The sequence below is a fragment of the Peromyscus maniculatus genome, chromosome X (assembly GCF_049852395.1).
Source record: "Peromyscus maniculatus bairdii isolate BWxNUB_F1_BW_parent chromosome X, HU_Pman_BW_mat_3.1, whole genome shotgun sequence".
NCBI lineage: Eukaryota > Metazoa > Chordata > Mammalia > Rodentia > Cricetidae > Peromyscus > Peromyscus maniculatus.
In genome coordinates, this window is record NC_134875.1 from 64,128,262 (window position 1) to 64,149,361 (window position 21,100).

At 36.9% G+C, this 21,100-nt stretch overlaps 1 pseudogene across 1 annotated transcript; it reads right to left on the bottom strand.

Moving 5' to 3' along the window:
- Window positions 1–278: 278 nt before the first annotated feature.
- Window positions 279–20,310, bottom strand: LOC121825791 (cyclin-D-binding Myb-like transcription factor 1 pseudogene; annotated as a pseudogene). The gene is made up of 3 exons (XR_013047976.1): window positions 20,171–20,310; window positions 19,831–19,910; window positions 279–3,851 (listed from the first exon to the last, which is right to left on the bottom strand). The product of XR_013047976.1 is annotated as a cyclin-D-binding Myb-like transcription factor 1 pseudogene (transcript).
- Window positions 20,311–21,100: the final 790 nt, after the last annotated feature.

Below are 21,100 nucleotides of genomic sequence, written 5' to 3' on the forward strand. Positions count from 1 at the left end.
GTATATAACAGTGGTTTTTCAAGCAATGCATTGTTTGTAGAGTACAGGGGAGGAGGCTTCTCCATGTGCTTCACCTTTCTTTTATAGACACTTCCCTCCAATAATGACTCAACGAGTTATAGATATCTCAATGGCAACCAGTGCTGACTTCGACTTTTGTTTGACTTGTGAAAGATCTCCATGATTGAGTTACACTCCAAGAATTTCACATGATTGTTCTAAACATCCCTTCATGCAGAAAGATATTTTCAGTAAACACAGAAAAAAGCATCTTAAACTTTTGCATTGTAAAGCAGATCGTTTTATTCATCTTGATATGAACACACACAGATAGTTCCCTATTCAACCAACATTTCTTATGCTGTTTGTTTTGTTAATGAAGTAATTTAAATATACTTTTGGAGAACTTTGATAGCAATAATGTCAGTAGGAACCTAGAAGTTGGTTTAGGTATAAGCATTGGGAATGACCATTGGTCTTTTTCTTTTATTACAGATGCAAACTTTGTCTTTAAAATCGCCATTCATGTAGCACATTGCCTGATGAGGGTACAATACAAGCTCTCTCTCTCCTCTTCTCTCTCTCTCTCTCTCTCTCTCTCTCTCTCTCTCTCTCTCTCTCTCTCTCTCAAACTAAACTAAAACACCCTCAATTATATTTTTGTGTATTGGGTATAGTAAAGTGGCATTAGATGAGAGGTGAAAACATCTTAGCTACTAGTGGATTTGGTTACTAATTCATATTCCCTTTAAGAACAGCAAAACTGTCAATTTTCATTACTCACTTTCTACTTTTTTCTGCCAAAATTGGCTCAAGCTGCCTTCAATGAGCTAAGAGTTATTGCCACAAAGTCACCTCCAAAATCCCGCCACTGTTTTTGTAACCAATAAGCACTGAACTATATTATTAGGACTTGTTTGAAATGTAATCAAACCTCATGGAGGCTGGATAAAATACTATGACTAAACTAGAGACATGAATATTACTACAGTTGACCTTTAATAACTTGAAAACTTTCCAGGAGCTGAGGTGAAAAACATTCCCTCCTGGTAACATTCAATAGGGATATGTGCAATTAAACTTCTCATCATTCACTCATTTACAGGGTGTCATAAAACTGGATCTCAGATGTACTAAAAACAGTAAAAAAAAAAAAAAAGACATAGTCTTAAAGTTCATAGCTAACCACTGTAGCTATGTGAGTAAGGAGATTAGAAAGTAAAGTCCCTTGGGCATCGCTCCTGTTCCTCTACAGATACAATAACACTTCTTTGGCATTTTTGCTTGTTTCTAAGGATAAGCTAGTAATATTTTAGCAAGTCCAATATCCTTGAAGTCTGTAGAAACAGGGCTGCCCAAAGAGGATTCAATGGTATTCGATCCTTGCTGTTTTTGATTATAAGACTTGTTAGTACTGTGAAAGGCAAGACAGGTTTAGTACCTGTAAAATCCCATGCCTTGATAGAGTCAGGTAGTGAAGGGGCACAAAGCGTAGTTTTGTTACCATTTGTGTATTGCTCTTTCTCTACTATGGTGAGTGACTCAATCCTCAGTAACTCAAGCACTGGATAAATCAGAGTAAATTTCTTATTCTTTTGGCTGGTGTCATGGAATTCTTCTGCTGTAATCAGCACAGTTCACTAGCTCTATGCTGCTTGGGTCTCTGAGTTAAAAACATGAGCATCACTAAATGATGGTTGCAGAGTTATCTTAGCTGAAGAATTCTGTCAGGGAAATTGTCCGCTTTGAATACATTTGCAAGTCCATGAAAATTAGAACAATAGATGTCACTATTGACTGCCAATTCTGCTTGGGATGTGAAAAAAGTAATGCTATTTTTTTCAGCCATTATAGTGATGATTCTTGGTGTATGACATGCCACATGTCATTGATTAGTGTTCAATAGATGTTCTGGGAATAGAAGATGAAATGTGATAGGTTAGGAGAAGAAGGTACAGCAGCCGTCAGGTTGGAGTTTAAAAAGGGCCTTGAGTTGAGCTTGTTTGAAGGAAATAGGTCCAAGGTGAGGGAAGAAAATATAAATGGAAAGAAGGAAGAATATCAAATATCTATTGTGGTCTACTGGGCGGGGTTGTTGTTTCAGAGTTAACAATAGCCACATCTGTTGAGTCAGGGATGATCTGGAGTGCAATTTGCAATCCTGTCACAGGTCCTGAACTCATGGATGTACTGTTATTATCTTCTACACCCGTGACTCCAAAGGGAACTTGTTGAACACTGGTATCAGGGTTGCTATCTGCAACTTCTGATCCTGATTTATTCTCCCAAAACCTGAGGCTGGAACTTTGGCTCTCATATATTTGTTGAAGACATTTTACTAGGACTGGGAATGCAAAGTCCTTATGGTTTGTAATTTGCCTTTTGATGGTCCACCATTTACTACGCAGCCATTGTGGTGAACGAACACTTTTCCATCCTTTAGCTAAGTCATCCCAGTGAATTTCATTTTCATCAGCTACATTAAGCTCTGCTAACATGTGGATGAGAGTGACTTCATCTTTCCTGGTCCACTCAATTCCTCCAGTCTGTTTCCAGTTCAGGTAGTTGAGCCATTTAGCACGACACTGCTTTGCTGAGCGAGTACCTACTCTCTGAGCCACTGTTGCCCAACACACACCATGTGTGACCTTCTCATCCACCTCAGTGTGTGTCAGTTCATGAACCACATCTCCAAGAATCCGTTCTTCTTCTTCAGTCCATTTTCCCGTGTTACAAGTATCCTTCAACAGTCGGCACCGGTCTTTGACAGAAGATGGACTTCTTCCCATGGCGGCACCTATTGTTATCCAGTCATTGCCATGCTGTTGCCAGAGTTCCTTGAGCTTTTGAATTTCTGCAGGGGTGTACTTTCCCACATGGTTTCTGTCATCATACATTCGGACCACTCTCCTATAAACTGAAAACAAAGGCCGATTCAGACCCAATGATATAGTTTTGTAGAAATCTTTTCTTTTACCTTTTGACATCTTAAAAATGATTTCTGCAGCATTCTCTATTTCATGTTCCTTCATATAACGTTCAATGTTGTTCATCAAAATATCTGTTTCTTCCTTGGACCACATTCCCTGCTTCCATTTATGTCCTTGTCTGGTTAGCTTATCTTTATCTTCTTTACCTCTTAACCACGCTTGACTAACAATTGACTCTTGTGCACTAGCCAAGGGGAATCCTTCATCTGGTTTGTCATCCTGTAAAATCTGGAACTGCATCATAGTTCCCTCAGTAATCTCTTCACCTGCCACCTCTGTGGCTGTAGTTGTGACCAAATCAAAGCTCTGCTCCATTTCTGGTAGTGGGAATGCAGCAGCTGGCATGTAAGGAGTTGTTGAATCATCCTCTGTGGACAAACAAGGCCTCTTATTCTGAGGTTCAGTAGGGTTTTCCATTTCACCAGCTTCATTCTGAAGGCAAAGAATGAGGTTCCTGTCTGTGTCTTCAGTAAGTAAGACAGAGCTCACAATTTCGACTGTTACTGGCTCCGTACCCTCTTCAAATGTACTCATCTTCAAATGTAGTGATAGGCTAGATCAGCTACAGCATTTCTCATAGACTCATGTCACTTTCCCTTAAGCTGGATAACATAAAAATGATGCTATCTGTTTGACACAGGCGATCACTAGTTTAGCTATAGCTGGTGAGTATGATGAACTACTGGAATTACTTGCCCATAAAGATGCTTGATATGTTGGCCTTATCTCTTCTCCTGGTCTAGTTGTCAATGTTTGTTAGATGATAAATCTGAAAGCATGGGACAATTTCAAGAGGCTCCAATGTAATTAAGCTTGGAAACTTCTGAGAACTGCTGATGTATCTCAATATGCACTACAATGCTGAAAAATAAAAAAAAATGTTAAATATTTATAAATTGAATCTTAGAAATATTTTATATTATCATTGCAGTTCTTTCATCAAACAAATGCAAAAACTGAAATGGACACTGGAATGTCATTGTTTACATGGGATTATAGAGTAAATCAGAAGGCATCTTTCTCAACTGAAGTTCCGAATATAGGACAAATTTAGATATTAAGATTTCTCCACATAACGTTACTTCCATAAAATGTAAAATGCTTGCTACTGACTTCCTGAAAAAAGGTAAGTCTGACATTCAGAACTCGAGGATCCTCATAAAATAAAAGTTTACAATATTATATAGTGTATGCACACTGAAAGGAATTTCGTGGTAGATGTTATTTAAATTGTTTCATGAATGGCCTGCTTGGTACCAAGTTCATCAGAAAACTCAAAAGTTTATTTTCATTTAGCCTGTGGACTTGGAAGAATGCAAGAGCATTTTGTTTTTACTAATGTGCTTTGCACTAATAAAGAACATGCACACACCAAAACACTCAGAAAGTGTGGACAGTACTTAAAAGCCTTGTTGTCTGACAAATAACATCACTATGAAAAGTTACATGTATGTTAGTTGTATTTGATGTTGATTTAATAGGAAAAATACTTCCTTATGTAAAAGAAAATGACCTGCATACTGGGTCTTAAACTTCACTATCATTATCCCATTGTTTATCACATTCTTCTGTGTATGTGTATGTGTGTGTGTGAGTGTGTGTGTGTGTGTGTGTGTGTGTGTGCATGTGTGTGTGTAAATGTCTTTTCTAAAAATAGTAAATTAAATTATCATAAAATTTCAAGTTTTCTGATGAAATGTTTACATGGGTTCAAAACTAACTAGGATAAGTACAATCGCTTTTCTTGTTTGTTCAGTACACATATATGGACATTTAAAGATTTTACATGGTGTTGTCTTCTGTTTTGTCTATCATGTTGGAAGACGATAATTTTTTACCACTTTCTATGCATGCCATTTGCATTATCAGTCTTCATAATATATTTTATGTATTGTCTATTTGTCCACTAGCACTTTATATTTCACACTTTTATTTTTATATTTTCAATTTCCATTTATCGTTTAAGTGAAAGAAATTCCCAATACTTTGTACTATATGAGTCAGTGTGAGAATTTGTATACTATACTTATTCAAGTTATTGCTCCAATATTTTCAGATCTGTGGCAGAAGAAAATTCTGATCAATTTTCTTGGAGTTTGCAACTTGACATTGACACCCAATCAAATTTGGAACATCCTTATAGTAGAGATGTTAGACCTTTATAACATGTAAATGATGTAATCTACTCAAAGATTAAGATGGAAATTTTATGGTAGTATATAGTACAAAATCATAATATATTTGTGTAAAGAATAAATATCCATATTAATTCCATTTATATTACTAAAATAGTATTATTCACAGTGTCAGTAATAACATCGGACTAATTATTAATTATACATGTGGTGGTATCGTGACACAAGGGATTACTCTATTAATGCCTCAAAAAGTTTAATTAGAGTATAATAGTTTATAGATGAACCTTCGACATGTATAGAAGTTGAGAGTGAAGAAGGAGAGAGGTAACCTGCTATGAGTAAGCTGAAAAACAGGCCTGGGATGGCTTTCATTTTTTAAGGGAAGTACACCTAGGAAACTTATAATTCCAAAAGAATCTGACCTCATCTTGAAAAAGAGTTAACCTAGGCAAAAATTTGTTTGAAATACTAGGCTTGGCTTAGCTTCAGATAATATGTACACAGTTGTTAAATATAAATTCAAGTGTGAATGTAAACATAGTATAATTGTTACAAAGATGTTATGAGATTAAATATATTATGATAAAGTCATAGGATGAAAACTTAATAGAAAAATATTGTGCTATATGAGAGAAACTAGTGAAAGTTAGAACATGAAAAGAATTATCCATAAAAGAAAAAAATCTAGCACTAAATGTGTACATGAGGTAATTTTATTAAATTACTAGAGTATTGAAAGGGAAAGACACTAGTATGTTGTGAAATGATTTTGTGAACAGACACTTTACAATTTCATTTTTATTGTCAACTTGAAAAAAACAAGAGTCACCAGGGAAGAGTGCATCTAAGATACTGCTCAGAAAAGATTCTCCTGTTGACAAGTCTTTGAGATAGTATCATGGTTTATGATTTATGCGGGATGACCCAGCTTATTGTGGGCAGTGCCAATGCTATCCACGTGGCCTTATTACATGCAGAAAAGGCTAGTTGAGACCACAGTGACCTTCTTAAGGAACACATTTCCCTTCCTGAGCCCCCTTTTACATACTCACTTCATGTAAAAGCTCCAGTTTATTCTAACAGCCCTAGTTATTCCCAAAGAACAACCCTGTCTCCAACCCTAGCCATGGAGCCTAGACTTCCACCCAGCTCAACCACATCTACCTAGCCAGCTACACTCACTCATCCATGCTTCACATACATGATCCTTTCTTAGGCATACATAAGACTTTTACCCCCAACAACACCCATCTCCACTACCTGAGGATGGCCCTGCTCCAGGGATGAACACTAAACATATATCACCAAATCCACCCAACCATGAAACTTGCCATAAGACCGTGTTTCCTGACCTACCATATTGTGCCCCTTACTACACACCTTTAAGTAGGAATGCCAACACGTGCTGCTAATCTCATCTACCCCTCCCATACCTCCTATATTTAGTCAGAGAGCTTACAGCCTAGATTTATGCCACTAACTCAACCCATACTCAATGCACATACTTGGACACTTCTCTAGGATGACACTAAACTAGCTTCGCCATCTCCACATATCCCTGAATTTAGAGCAATTTCCTTCTCCAGGGAAGAGTATGACACATACACTAGCAACTCCATGCATTCTCATGATTTTCCTAAAGACTGTGTGATCAGTACTGGACTTGTGGGCAACCTTGCCCAGCTTTCTTGTATAGGTAGACCCCAAACTCTTTCTCTGCAATACGAATAGCACCCATTGCCTGAGAAAATGTTCTAAGCACCCATTCTCAGACTCTAGAATATTGCCTGAGAATGCTATAATACTACAGAAGATCTTCATCTGGGCTTAGAAATCTCATTTAACCTGAGCTGAGCCATGACTACTTCTGAAACCCCATTTAAACATCAAGACAGAATTGCCCAAAGACTGAAATCGAAGACTCATACAGCATGTCCACCTGACTAGTTGGAGTAACAGGAAACAGACCTTCAAATACTCAACTAAAAAGAGATAAGATTTCTATACCAAGAAATACCACCAATGACCTAACTCCACATGCCTAGGTTTCAATGTAAATATACAAACATGAATAACCAAAACATTAAGTATACACCAAAAGCTAATGTTCTAAAGGCATCATCCCCTGATAAAAGTGGCCTAGATGTTTTATGAAGACAATGGTTTCAAAAATAGCAATAATAAACCATTTATAAAATAAGTCCAGAGGACATGAGTAAATGCCATAATAATGATTGAGACAACACCGATAAATGAAATAATATAGACAATTAAATATCTGAAAACAGATTTTTTTAATCCTGTTTATTTTTTTCTTTTATTTTACAATACTATTCAGTTCTACATAACAGCCACAGATTCCCTTGTTCTCCCACTCCCTGCCCCCCCTCCCCTGCCCCCCAGCCCACCCCCCATTTCCACCACTTCCAGATCAAGGCCACCCCCGCCCCAGGACTGACATAGACCTTATAGGCTCAGTCCAGGCAGGTCCAGTCCCCTCCTCCCAGATTGAGCCAAGCGTCCCTGCATAAGTCCCAGGTTTCAAACAGCTAACTCATGCAACGAGCTCAGGACCTGGTACCACTGCCTAGATGCCTCCCAAACAGATCAAGCCAATCAACTGTCTCACCTATTCAGAGGGCCTGATCCAGTTGGGGGACCCTCAGCCTTTGGTTCATAGGTCATGTGTTTCCATTTGTTTGGCTATTTGTCCCTGTGCTTTATCCAACCTTGGTTTCAACAATTCTCACTCATATAAACCCTCCTCTTTCTCACTAATTAGACTCCCAGCGCTCCACCCGGGGCCTAGCCGTAGATGTCTGCATCTAGATTCCTCCGTCCTTGGATGGGGTTTCTGGCACAACTATTAGGGTGTTTGGCCATCCCATCACCAGATTAGGTCAGTCCCGGCTGTCTCTCGGCCATTGCCAGCAGTCGTTTGTGGGGGTATCTTTGTGGATTTCTGTGGGCCTCTTTAGCACTTTGTTTCTTCCTTTTCTCATGTGGTCTTCATTTACCATGGTTTCCTATTCCTTGTTCTCTCTCTCTGTTCTTGATCCAGGTGGGATCTCCTGCTCTCTTTCCCTCGACACTCGCCGTTCATTGCTCCCACTCATGTCCAGGCTGTTCATGTAGATCTCAGCCTTTTCTCCGTCATTGGGTGATCCCCATGTCTTTCTTGGGGTCCTGTTTTACAGGTAGCCTCACTGGTGATGTGAGTAGCTGGAAATCAATATGGTGCTTTCTTAGAAAATTGGGAATCAATCTCCCCCAAGATCCAGCTATACTACTATACCTAGAATAATACAGAATAGCATGTCTTGTACGCAAGGTAGAGGGATTAGATCACTTAGTCAAACAAAATATCAAATAAAAATATATAAACAAAAACAACAAACAATAAAAGATACAAGATCTTTGGAACACTATACAAATACCAAACCTACAAATAATAGATTTAGAAGGACAAGAGATCCAAGTCAAAGGCACAGAATACATTTTCAATAAAAACATATAAGAAAATGACCCTATTGTAAGGAAAGAAATGTCATCCAATATCTAAGAGACATACAGAACATAAAATAGGATCAGAAAAGAAAATCCACATGTTGTTTAATATTCAAAATGTCAAGTGTACAAAACAAAGAAATGATAATGAAAATAACAAGAAAGAATAATCAAGCCCCTTACAAAAGAAGGCCCATCAAAATAATAGCAGATTTTCAAATGGAAAATATGAAAAACAAAGAATTGGACTACAGTTCTACAAGTTTTGAAAAACCAGAGATGCCAGGACAGACTACTAAACCAGCAAAACCATCAGTCATAATTAAAGGAGAAAGAAATATCCCAAGATTAAAAACAGATTTAAGAAATGTATAACTGACCTCAGCCCCAATGACTTGGCAGCAGCAGCATCCCTCTGCCAACCATCCACATCAGTGACCACCTGAGTCACAAGCCCCACATGCACTGATTGGCCAAAGAGGTAAGTGTCTTAGCTCCCAGCTGGACAACCCTGCTCCTTTGGTCCTAGCCCCCCTAGGGCATATCACATGCCCTTCCTCCACATCCTCATTTCCAGCAACCTGGCAGCAGCAGCATCCTCCCGCCCCTGCAAACCATCCCCTGCCACATCAGTGACCACCAGAGACACAGGCCCGACCTGCACCAATTGGGGGAAGAGATGGGCAGACAGCAGTGTAAGAATACATTCAACAACATAAAGAGCAATATGGCACCACCAGAAACTCATGGTTCTATAACAGCAAGACCTGAACATCCAAACACAGATGAAGCAGATGAAAACGACCTTAAGAATAACTTTATGAAGACGATAGAGGGAGGTCCTTGAGGAGGAAATGAAAAATCCTCTTAAATAGAGGAAAAATCAAAGAAAAAAACGGGAAGAAATCTATAAATCCCTTAAAGAAAGCCAAGAAAAGACAATCAAACAGATGAAGAAAACAGTTCAAGACTTGAAAATTGAAATAGAGACAATAGAGAAAACACAACCCAAGGGAATCCTGGAAATGGAAAATCTGGGTAAATGAACAGGAACTATAGATGCAAACATAATCAACATAATACAAGAGATGGAAGACATTATCTCGGGAATTGAAGAGATAGTAGAGGAAATAGATTCATTGTTCAAAGAAAACAGTAAAGCCAAAAATCCTTAACACAAAATATCCAGGAGATCTGGGACACTATGAAAAGACCAAACCTAAGAATAATAGGGATAGAAGAAGGAGAAGAATTCCAGCTCAAAGGCACAGTAAATATATTCAACAAAATCCTAGAGGAAAACTTTCCCTACCTAATGAAGGACATGCCTAGGAAGGTACAAGAAGCTTACAGAACAGCAAATGGGCTGGACCAAAAAAAAAGTCACCATTCCACATAATAATCAAACCACTAAACATACAGAATAAATAAAGAATTTTAATAGCTGAAAAGGAAAAAGGCCAAAGTACATATAAATGCAGATTTTTCAGAATTATAACCACATCTCAATGGAAACTCTGAAAGCCAGAAGATCCTGGACAGACATTAAGAGACCAGAGATGCCAGCCCAGACTATGCTACCCAGCAAAACTTGCAATCACCATAGATGGCAAAAACAAGATATTTCATGACAAAATCAGATTTAAACAATACCCAGCCATACAGAAAATACTAGAAGGAAAACTCCAACCCAAGGAAGTTAGCTTCACCCATGAAAACACAGGGAATAGATAACCTCACACCAGCAAGTCCCAAAGAAGGGACACATACACACTACAACCACCACTAAAAAATTAACAGGAATTAATAATCACTGATCATTATCTGTCAATATTAATGGACTCAATTCACCTATAAAAAGATACAGGCTAACAGAATGGGTATGAAAACAGGATCTATCCTTCTGCTGCATAAAAGAAACAAAACTCAACCTCAAAGACAAACATTACCTCAGAGCAAAGGGTTGGGGAAAGATTGTCCAATCAAATGGACCTAAGAAACAAGCTGATATAGCTATGCTAATATCTAACAAAATAGACTTTAAACCAAAATTAATCAAAAGAGATAGAGAAGGACATTTCATTTCTATCATAGTAAAAATTCATTAAGGTGAATTCTCAATTCTGAACATCTATGCCCCAAACACAAGGGCACCCATGTTTGTAAAAGAAACATTACTAAAGCTTAAATTATACATCAAACCACACACACTAATAGTGGGAGACTTCAATACCCCACTCTCACCAATGGGCAGGTCTGTCAGACAGAAACTTAATAGAGAAATAAGGAAACAAATAGATGTTCTGCCTCAAATGAACTTAATAAACAATTACAGAATATTTCACACAAACACAAAAGAATATACCTTCTTCTCAGCACTTCAAAGAACCTTCTCTAAAATTGACCACATTCTCAGTCACAAAGCAAACCTCAACAGATACAAAAAAAATGGAATAACCCCCTTTATCTTATTGGATCACTGTCAGGGACAAGGACAGAATCTCTAGTTAGTGGAAAAATTCAGACCCCCGATAAGACAGGGAACTAGATCAGCTTACAGTCAGGTTGCCTAGCAACAGGGAATTGAGTCAGAGCCCTTGACCATTTCACCCTGTAATCATCCTATACAAACATCCTGTTAGCTTGCCCCACCTTATGCAGATGACAGCTTCTTGCTCCCCTCTCCTTGCAGGAACTATATAAGCCCTTGTGGAAGGAAATAAAGTTGCACCTTGATCAGAATCTAGACTTGGTGTGTTTTCCTTTGTGTCTCCTGTCCCTACATTCCCTCATTAGGGTGGTTGAGAACCTGTTGTAGCCCTGCAGGGCAGATCACCATGGCTTAAAGTTAGAATTCAACAATAACACAAATTGTGGAAAGCTTACAAACTCATTGAAACTGAACAATGCTCAACTGAATCACCACTGGGTCAAGGAGGAGATAAAGAAAGAAATTAAAGTCTTCCTAGAATTGTATGAAAATGAATGCACAACAAACCCAAACTTATGGGACACTATGAAATCAGTAACAAGAGGAAAGTTCATAGCACTAAGTGCCTACATAAATAACATGAAGAAATCTCACACTAGCTACTTAACAGCACACCTGAAAGCTGTAGAACAAAAAGAGTCAAACTCACAGAGGAAGAGAAGACAGGCAATAATCAAATTGAGGGCTGAAATCAATAAAATAGAAACAAAGAGAATAATACAAAGAATCAATGAAACAAAGAGTTGGTTCTTTGAGAAAATAAACAAGATAAACAAACCCTTATCCAAATTTACCAAAAGGCAGAGAGAGAATATCCAAATTAGCAAAATCAGAAATGAAAAGGGAGAGATATAACAACAGACAATGAAGAAATTCAGAGAATCTTCAGGTCATACTTCAAAAACCTGTACTCCACAAAATTGGAAAATGTAAAAAAAATGGACAATTTTCTAGATAAGTACCACATACTAAAATTAAATCAAGACTAGATAAACAATTTAAATGGACCTATAACCCCTAAGGAAATAGAAACAGTCATTAAAATTCTCCCAAATAAAAAACCTCAGAACCATCTGGTTTCAGTGCAGAATTCCACCAGAATTCCAAAGAGCTCATACCAATACTCCTCAAATTGTTCCACACAATAGAAACAGAAGGAGTATTGTCAAACTAATTTTACATGGCTAGAGGTACACTGATACCCAAACCACACAAATCCCCAACTAAGAAAGAGAATTACAGACCAATCTCCCTCATGAACATTGATGCAAAAATACTCAATAAAATACTAGCAAACCAAATCCAAAAACACATCAAAAAATCATCCACCATGATCAAGTAGGTTTCATACCAGAGACACAAGGATGGTTCAACATACAAAAATCTGTCAATGTAATCCACAATATAAACAAACTGAAATAAAAACCACATGATCATCTCATTAAATACTGAAAAAGCCTTTGACAAAATATAACACCCCTTCATGATAAAAGTCTTAGAGAGATCAGGGATACAAGGAACACACCTAAACATAATAAAGGCAATATACAGCAAGCCAGCAACAAACATCAAACTAAATGGAGAAAATATTAAAATCATAAACATATGCAACAAACTCAATTTTAGAAAAAGAAATATTATTAGATTTAAAACAATAGACAAACTCCACTATAGTAATAGTGGTAATTTGAAAACCATACTCTCACCAGTATACAGGTGGTCTGGGGAAAAGTCTAAATAGACAAGCCCTGGAGTTAAACAACATCATAAGTCACATGAATCTAACACATATTTACAAAACCTCTGCCAAAACACAAAATACATATTCTTCTCAGCATCCTATGGCAACTTCTTTAAAATAGAATAGACCATGTATCCAGACATATAGGAAGTGTCAACAAATATAGTAAAATTGAAATCACATCCTGCATACTATCTAAACACCATGTATATTTTTCAAGCACATGCATATATGTTATGTCAATAGTAAGAATTTCTTTTATTTTCTTTTTACTTTTTCTCTCATGAACACAGCCTCCTCTCCCTCTATTCCACTCAATTCCACTCTGCATCTCCCTTCTCCCCCAAATCTACTGCTCCTTCTGTTTCCCTTCAGAAAAGAGCAGACCTACCAGGGATATCAACCAAATAAAGCATAACAAGATGCAATAAGACTTGACACAATCCCTCATATCAAGCATGGACAAGGCAACTCAGCAGGGGGTCAAGGGGCCCAAGAGCAGTCAAAAGAGTCAGAGATACCATCACACCTACTGTTAGGAGTCCCACAAAACAACAAATTAAACAGCCACAACATATTATATGTATATATATATATATATATATATATATATATATATATATGTGTGTGTGTGTGTGTGTGTGTGTGTGTGTGTGTGTGTGTGTGTGTAATAGACCATACAAGTCCTGTGATTGCTCCTTCAGTCTCTGTAAGCCCCTATAAGATCTGCTTAGTTGATCCATGGGCTGGAAATGTTTTATTTATTTTATTTTTTATGCACATTGGTGTTTTGCCTGCATGTATGTCTGTGTGAGGGTGTCATGTCCCCAGAACTGAATTTACAGACAGCTGTGAGCTGCTATGAGGGTACTGGGAATTGAATCCAGGTCCTCTGGAAGAGCAGCCAATGTTCTTAACTGCTGATCCATCTCTCCAGCCCCATGAGCACCATGTATTAACGGGAGACTACAACAACAAAATAAATGATAGAAAGTTTTTAAAAAATAGTAGAAGCTGAAGAACATACTATTAATTAATTCAAAATAGGATGAAAGAAGAATTCAAGAAGGCAAGAATAAATAGAAAAATACTGAAATGAAAATACAACATACCAAAATATATGGGACAGTGGAAGCATTCATAATAGGAAAGTTTATAGCATCATGTGCCTACATCAGAAAATCTGTGAGATTTCAAACAAACAACTTAATGACTCACTGGAATGTCTTAGAGAATTATGAAAATTAATACCCAAAGAATATAGATTGGAAAATATAATCAAAATGAGGGCTGAAATTAATTAAATGGAAATAGACATACAAAAATACAAATAATGAATGAAAGAATTAATTCTTTGAAGACACTAAGAAAGCTAACAAAACATTTAGCCAAATTAACCAAAAGAGAACAATCAAATTAATAAAATTAAATTCAAAGACAGACATTTACAAGAGACATTGGGGAAATCCAGAGAATCATGTAAGGCATCTTTAAAAATGCATCCAACAGAACTGAAAACTTTAAAAGAAATGAGTGAATTCCTAGATATGTATGACCTACCAGAGTAAATCAAGATGAAGTAAATAATTTAAATAGATCCAAACATCCAGGTCCATAGAAACAATAATTAAAAAATAACCCATCTAAAATAGGCTGAAGGCCAGATGAGTTCAATGTATTATTCTTCTAGACTTTCCAATGACTAACATTAATACTGCTTACAATATCCCCCCAAAAAATAGAAAAGGGACGATTCTAAATTCCTTTTAGGGAGCCAGTATTACACTGTTATCAAAACCAGAGAATGATCAGAAAAAGCAAACTATAGGCCAATAGCCCTGATAGGCAAGGATTAAAAAAAAAATTCTTAAACATTTGAAAACTGACTTAAAGTACTTACCCAAAAGTTGAGTCTTCTTTTTCCCAGAGATGCAAGAATAGCTCAAAATATGTGAATCAATATCCACTATATAAATAGAATACAGGATACAAACCACATGGTCATCATCTGTTTAGAAGAAGAAAATGCTTTCAACCAAATCCAACATGCTTCCATTATAAAAATCCTTGAGATACTAAAGGTAAATGAACTTACCACAACATATTAAAGACCATTTACAGCAAACCTACAACTGACAACATTCTAAACAGAGGAACTCAAAGCATTTCCACTAAAATCAGGAACAATAAAAGTCTACTTTCTCCATATTGTTCAACATGTTGATTGAAGTCTTAGCTAGATCAATAAGAAAAGAAAAAAGGGAAATACAAACAGGAAAGGATGAAGCCCAAGTGTCTTTATTTGCAGAAAATGTGATGTATATAAAGAACCTAAAGACTCAACCAGAAAACTCCTATAGCTGATAAATATATTCATAAAGTAGCAGAATACAAATGAACACTAAAATTAGTAGCCTTCATATACACAACTGCAAATTACACTTATATAGAGATCATAGGAACAATACCATTTACAATCACCTCAAAAGTTCTTGGAATAAATCTTAATGAAGAACTGAAAGACTTCTACAGTGAAAACCTTAAGACTGGAGGGAGATACCATGATGAATGAAGACTCTAGGGGAATAGGAAGAAGAAGAGTGCTAGAGAGGTCCCCTGAAATCCACAAAGATGCCTCCACTGTACACTACTGGCAACGGTCAAGAGAGTGCCTGAGGTGACTTGCTGTGGTGATGGGATGACCGAACACCCTGGCAGTCATGATAGAACTCTCATCCAGTGTCTGATGGAAGCAGATGCAGAGATCCATGGTCAAAACCCAGGTGGAGCTCCGGGAGTCCAATAGGTGAGAGAGGGAGGATGGATTGTAGGAGCAAGAGATATTGAGACCATGTTTGGAAAAAGCACAGGAACAAGTAGCTAAACTAGCAGAAATGCATGAACTATGTACCAATGGCTGAGGAGCCCCCATGGAACTGGACCAGGCCCTCTGGATAAGTGAGACAGTCGATTAGCTTGAACTGTTTGGGAGGCCCCCTGGCAGTGGAGCCAGGACCTGTCCTTGGTGCATGGGCTGGCTTTTTGGAGACTGGGGCCTATGCTGGGACACTTTGCTCAGCCTTGGTGTAGGAAGGAGGGGACTGGACCTGCCCAGGCTGAGTCTACCAGGCTGGGCTGACTCCCCAGGGGAGACCTTGCCTTGTAGGAGGTGGGAATGGGGTGTGGATTGGGGAAAGGGCTAGGAGGTGGGGAGAGGGAGGATTGGGGGAATCTGTGGCTGATATGTGAAATTAAGTTAATTATAAAATAAAAATATTTTTTAAAAAACACACAGTAAACACCCATCACACACAAAAAAGAAATAAATTGAAGAAGACACCAAAAGACAGAAAGATCTCCCCTATTGGTGGATTAGAAGAATTAATATAGTAAAAACAAATGGCCATCTAACCAAATTCCATATAAAGATATATCACAATCTCATTAGAAAAGCAATTGAAAAAACTCAATTTTGATTTTCATATGAAAGTACCAAAGATTCAGTTTAGACCAAACAATCCTGAGCTAACTTAAGTATGGATGGAGTTATCATTATCCATCCCAGACACCATCAATTAATACTATAGAGTTGTAATAATAAAACCAGCATAGTACTGTCATGAAAATAGATTTGCTGATCACTGGAGTAGAATTTAGGAACTATACTCCTTCAGCTACCTGATATTCAACAAGGAATCCAAGCATACACATTAGAAACAGCATCTTCAATAGATTGTACTGGTCAAACTGTATAGCTACATATAAAAGAATGAAACTCAATCCTCATTTAATTGAGAAAACAACTGATATCAAATGCTGGCAAGGATTTGGGGAAAGGGATCCCCCAATCCATTGCTAATGTGATCAAAGACTGGTGCAGCAACTGTGGAAACAGTGTAGAGAATGCTCAAAAAGGTAAAAGTTGATCTACCACGTGATCCAGCTATACTACTCTTAAGTATATACCAAAAAAATTCCATGTCCTACTCTAGAGATAGATACCTAGTCATCTATGTTCATTGCTTCTTAATTCACAATAGCCAGGAAATGGAAAGAGTCTAGATGTCTATCAAACAGATTAAGGGATAATTAAATTGTTGTATATTTACACAATGAAATTTTATTCATGTATTAAGAATAATAAAATGAGATTTACAGGTAAATGGATTAAGGTGGAAATAATCATTTTTAATGGGGTAACACATACCCAGAAATACAAAGATTTCATGTTTCCTCTCATCTCTGGGTTAATTTTCAGTCTTCAGATATATGTGATTACAGAAAAAATAAATAAAAAAAAATCCATGCAAAATTACTTTGAATTGATGAGAGATAAAATGTACTGGTATAAAGGTTTAAAAGGAAATACAGGGAGGGTTAAATTGGCTTGGTGAAGGGAAGACCATAAAAGAGGAAGAAGTATAGGGAAGGAAAACTAACATAAAAGATTTTTGGAAAGACCAATGAAAACTTACTATTTTAGAAGTTTCCTAAAGAGTAAATATGCATGCATTTAAAAAAGTTTAAATGAGCGGGGTGGTGGGAGCACACACCTTTAATCCCATCACTTAGAGGCAGGTGGATCTCTGTGAGTTCAAGGCCAGCCTGGTCTATATATTGAGTTCCAGGATAGACTCCAAAGCTACACAGAGAAACTCTGTCTCAAAAAAATAAAAATAAAACAAAAAAAGTTTAAATGGAGAAAAGTAGTTACCTACAATAGGAAGACAATGATTCTATCACATACCAAATGGAATAAATAAAAAAATACCCAGTACCAAGAACAGATTACCTCTTTCAGAGTTCTTCACTTAGTTCCCAATGATTCACTAACATTATAGGCTATTGCCATTACACTTAGTTACCCTTCAAAACTGATGGTAATGTAAGACCTTGTTGCTGAAGACACTACACAAAAGTTTCATAGAACTTGCCTTTAAGCAAGTCTATGAAGTGCATATATATATATATATATATATATATATATATATAATTATATATATAGTAATATATATTACTATATATATATTATATATAGTAATATATAATTATATATATTATATTATTTATAATATATTATATATATAATTATATATATTACTCCTCTGAAGACTCAGGAATCACTGTGGATAAGGGGGAAGAAAGAGTACAAGATCCAGAGGTGGTGGCTGAGTATAAGGAAGTACTACTTTATTGACACAGTAAAGTTGCATATATGAAATCACAGAGGTTGTGACAGCATGCCCAAGATATGTACCAGTTCAAATCAGACCAAATTCCAGCATGTAGAGGGGGTTTGGGCATACAAGCTCATCCCTAGTCTTGGAGCTATTTGCAAGTGTTAGCTTCTAGGAGAGGGAGAGATTTTGTTGTTGTTTTTGAGACAGGGTTTCTCTGTGTAGTTTTGGTGCCTGTACTGGCTCTTGCTCTGTAGACCAGGCTGGCCTTGAACTCACAGAGATCCACCTGGCTCTGCTTCCCGAGTGCTGGGATTAAAGGCATGAACCACCTCCACCACCCAGGAGAGAGAGAGATATTTCTATAAGAGTGTATCCCCAGTTAATTTTACTAATATCTAATGGAAGACCACACATCTGTCAGAACATATCCTCAAATTGAGCCATGTGATGAATGATGAGTGCTTATGAGAACACACCAAGAAAATAAGACTAGAGTTTTGTTTTTTTTTTTTTCAAAACATAGAATTGTTTTTGGAATGTGTTTTTGTGCTCGTCCCAGGTGTATTAGATTGGAGGGAATTTACTTCAGATTACACATTATTGCTTGCTGCTGTTATTCCATCATGCCTCTATGGAAAAACATGTTTTGGGCACATGCAACTTATCCTTGTGATTGTATACAGCTTGTCTTTTCTTCCTAAGAGTATAAATTGTCTGAGGCGCTTAATAAAGTTGGCTATTACATGATACTTTAGTAATCTTCATTTATTGGCTTCATTCACCCAGATCCCACTACCTTCAGAGCAGTGACACACATCCAAGAATATTTGGACAGCACACATTAGATTTGAAAGGGCTTTTAAAAAGAACATACAGTTGGGTGGACAGGGACGAAGGGTGTATCTGGCATGGTAGGTGGCATGTTGGTGAAGGGTTGGTAGATAAAAACATTGTATAAAACAATCAAAGTAAAGATAGATAGATAGATAGATAGATAGATAGATAGATAGATAGATAGATAGATAGATAGATAGATAGATAGATATGGATAGAGCAAGCGAGTAGGCTGAAATAAGCCTAACACCAATCTAGTAAACAGCCTTTCTTCATGGATTCTGCTCCAGATGCCTGCCTTGAGCTCCTTCCCTGAATTCCCTCAGTGATGGACTACCACCTGATAGTGTAATCTGCTATAAACCTTTTCCTACTCCAAGAAACTTTTGATCATGCTGTTTATCACAGGAAGAGAAAATCAAATTACAATAAAATTCAAGTATAATTTCCAGGTTTACAGTTCCACAGAAAGAGAAGAATATGGAAAATGTAAACCTAGGAATATATAATAATCAGACTTATTTGAGTTTTAAGACTAAGTATATGACATATATGTCAAGGGTCTTGACTTTATAGTGTTAATGGCTGCTGACCAATCAACATGCTTAAAGTACCATCCAACTAATGAATGTGCATTTAAGAAGCAAAACAGAAAATACCAAAACCAGACAATAGTATATAAAGGATAATTTCATTATAGAAATGAGGTTACACTTTTCAAGTAGTGAAAGACAAACAAAGGAGTATGTTTAAAACAAATTCATTGCAGATAAACTGAACTCAGTTTAGACATTTTTATACGAGCAGGTATATGTCAAATAAATGTAACATGAACAAAATGTTAAGAGAAGTAAATCAATATTTGGCCATAATCTGTTGCAATTTTCAATAATCACAAAGTAAATCCTCTACAGATCACCAAAAAGTAACAATAAGGAAATGGACTTACTAGGGTAGCCTCAGATATCACTAGTGCTCTGTTCCCACGAAGATGCACAGCACAAACTTAAATTTTGAAGGAAGTTCTCACTTCACAATGAATAAGAAAACCAAATTAGTCATAATCTAGTTCTAGGATTGGGTCATGATGAGGATACTAAATTTTAATGCAAACTGGAGAATTTGTTTTCATAACTGTATGTAAATTACATTGAGATTAATAAGATAAGCAAGAATGATTTGAAAGAGCAATAATAGAATGAAAAGTACACAAAGGACAGCTGACAAAGATTGTTATAATTACAGTAGAGAAAAAGAAGGAAATTATTTCAGAAGAAATGAAAATTTACCTCAAAACTATAATGTTCTGGAACTTTTAGTCAGTCACAAAAATGTTACTTTATAATAATATAATAGTAACATGTAGAAGTCTAAATAATGTGTAACCTGGAAAGTATTAGGCCAGCCTAAGCTAGGCCTTACTGAGACATGAAGGTTACCATGACAACAGAGTCCTGAGGCAACTCTGAGGTCATAGTGCAGTAGCCAATCCAGATGGCTACCTCTTTTGCATACCAAGGCCACTACATCTAGGGCATAAATATTGAAATCAGAGATTGATATTAATACTCTAATAAAATGTCCTAGATTTATGGATAAAGCTGAAATTGAATCAAAACAGAATTTAGGGTGGTTAGTACCATAGCTGCAGCTTCATAGATGAAGGAAACTTCTGAGACTCTGGTAGCAGAGTCTGAAGCCACAGAGCTCTGCTTCAGTGTGCAAGCTATTGAACAGCTGCTGCTACTCCTGCGTGATGAACAAGCCAAGTTGTAGGCACACTGCCTCATTGCAACACCACCTGTGCAGGAAACACCTTGGCATCTGTAAGCAGCTGGATGAGAAGCTCTTATGCTACTCTGACAGTGGCAGAATTCTTTACAACAGATTCCATTTCATCTTTAGATTGTCCTCCTAGAGAAACTTTTTATGCATCCCTATTGCATATCATAACAGTAGAGTTGTGCATGAACTGGGAGCTCTTTTTGATGACTAAGGTCATACTCATCATAATATTAAAGCAGATGTTTTTTATTTTTTGTCTGACCTGCAAGACACTTAATAAAATGTCTTTTAGTCACACTGATTATTTCATACATGTGTGTTTTAATATCTCCATCCATAAAGCTCAGCAAATATTACATCAGTGATGAGAAAGCATGTAAATAAATGTGAGTGAGGAACTGGAATTTGTTTTAATTCATATTCTGCTGGATTAT